Source organism: Penaeus chinensis, chromosome 15 (assembly GCF_019202785.1).
Source record: "Penaeus chinensis breed Huanghai No. 1 chromosome 15, ASM1920278v2, whole genome shotgun sequence".
NCBI classification, from domain to species: domain Eukaryota; kingdom Metazoa; phylum Arthropoda; class Malacostraca; order Decapoda; family Penaeidae; genus Penaeus; species Penaeus chinensis.
Genome location: NC_061833.1, coordinates 20247830 through 20250329, shown reverse-complemented (window position 1 = coordinate 20250329; position 2500 = coordinate 20247830). Strand labels below are relative to the sequence as shown.

General features: G+C 37.6%; 1 protein-coding gene across 1 annotated transcript in view; it reads right to left on the bottom strand.

Annotated features, from left to right (window-relative positions):
- Positions 1 to 919, bottom strand: part of LOC125032996 (double-strand break repair protein MRE11-like) — a 9275-nt gene extending 8356 nt beyond the window's left edge. The window contains 2 exon segments of the mRNA XM_047624443.1: positions 514 to 604; positions 851 to 919. The gene's annotated coding sequence lies outside the window, so the exon portion shown is untranslated.
- Positions 920 to 2500: the final 1581 nt, after the last annotated feature.

The window sequence follows — 2500 nt, the reverse complement described above, 5'->3', positions numbered from 1 at the left end:
GGAATAATACCATGGAACCCCCAAACCCCCACATTCTTGGCCCCAATAGAAGGAGAGGGCATGAAAGGTACCAAGGGAAATTGCCACCCCCAACCCCTGCCCAAGAAAACAAAGACTCCACGTACTCACAGCAAGAGAGAGCATTAGACAGATTCCCACATGCAGGTTGAGCTCTCTACCCTGCCGTGAGTACATAGACGATTCTTTGTTTTCCCTGGCAGATATTAGGGGGCAGAACCAACACAGGAGTGGGGTTGCAAGGGGTACCACCCCTGCATTAAACAATACAGTGACTGATTCTGTGTATATTATTCATATTTTACCCTGCAGTTTCCCTGGAATAGGAGCCCAGATTGTCATTGATGGGGGCGAGTTTCCGCAGCATAATTTTGATATATTTGGATAGTAGAGAGCGAGAGGAACCCATCAATACCAAAATCTGTTATGGGAAGGTATTCTGAAATATTATCTATATGTCATCTTACGGTAATTACGAGGCCACGTCAACTGTACCTGAGATGTAAATAACTCTCCTTCTTATCCTTTCTAAAAGGGCGGTGTCCAGTTCCCTCTATTTGTGTGGGTCGCCCTCGGAACATTAACCCTGAAGGTGCAGAGTGAAAAGGTTTAGAGAAGAATGTCACTTCTAGACAATACGAGTAATTAGACAAAACGGTCAAAATAGAGACACTTGTTAAAACTGAAAGGAGGACATTTACATCAATCCATACGTAAAAATAATATACAAATTTCATGAATGGAACTTTAATCTCATTTGTTACTGTGAGTTCGAAGTATCAAACTTCCAAAAACCAGATGACAACGTTGCTAAAAATCAAAGAACTCTTACAAAATTCCAAATACAAGTCAACCAATACACAGAAAAAGGAAACCAGTTATCATAACTCCAGCAAATTCATTCCTATGCAAATGAACTCACACGTTACAGGGAGACTCTCCTTCCCGCCCTTTGTTTACATGCGAAGACACGTCCTGCAGGATCGATGTCGTACCCAGCGAGGAAAGTTGTTGTACACCCCGGTTATTGTACGTTAGTGTACGTTGTAGTAAAGGAGGCCTGTAGTAAGGGATGCGTCTGTGTGCGCGAGAGAGAGAGACAAATAAAAGAAGAAGAAAGAGTTCACTTTTGGTAACTGAATTTTGTAAAACATAAAGAAATCATTTTATTTGAACAACTTGTGTGAGTGTATACATATGTATATACATATACATATATAGGTATACAAATATACATACACACACACACACACACACACATACACACACACACATATATATATTTATATATATGTATATATATATACATTTATAGCTATATATATACACACATATATTTATATCTCTACATAGATATACATATACATATATACATGTAAATATACATATATATATATATATATATATATATATATATATATTAACATACACACACACACACACACACATACACACACACGCACACACATACACACACACACACACACACACACACACACACACACACACACACACACACACACACGCACATACACACACACAAGCACACACACACACGCACGCACACACACACACACACACACACACACACACACACACACACACACATATATATATATATATATATATATATATATATATATTAAGTAAGTGTTGTATTCCTTTATCTCAAGGTGGTTTGTTATATATTCCTTGCTCTATATTAATTTTACTTTTAGTTTGCTTTCTCCTACTCTAAAAATGGCAATTTCCCTTTATCTTTAATTTCCTCCACCTCGTCATCACCTTTGCATTCTTCAAAATAATTTTGACTCTCAAAGACCGAATTAAAACAGAATGATGAATACTGTTGCTTTTCTTCTTCCTCTTCTTATCAGAGCACTGGGGCAAAAAAAAAAAAAAATAATACATACGCGATGTCTCCAAAATGTTCTCTTTACCATCTGTTTCCATGTGTATAGTGTACCATAGTTTTATCTATCTGGACCCTGGGTTCGTGTGAATAGATTTTGTTATATATACATCTCTACCCACAAGTTTCCATGGGGGATTCGAGTTGTGGTGTTTAGCATGGATATTTTATGCAACGTTTTATGAAGAGATGCATCACACAGGCAGACAATTAGTTACCGATCGTAATTAATAGACTTGATGGCTTCTATGCTACCAAATTCATACTTCGGTGCTATTGTTTTCATAGTAACAGAATCAGCGTTGACTCTGAAGCCATTTAAAGTCTACGTCAAGGGGGGGGGGGGGTACGTTTATGAAATGCAACGGAAAGGCAGAGTTAACTGATAGCAAGCAATCAGTATTTGTTTGAATTTTGAGTACCGACTGTACGTGTTGATAACATATCTCTCAGAACCTTCCGGTGAAATGTCTGTTTATGCTTAGCAGCTATACGATACTTTAATGCACGTTCCAATTTTGTATATGAAACCCCATTTTTAAGGGTGTTTTAGACTCATATATTTCCATA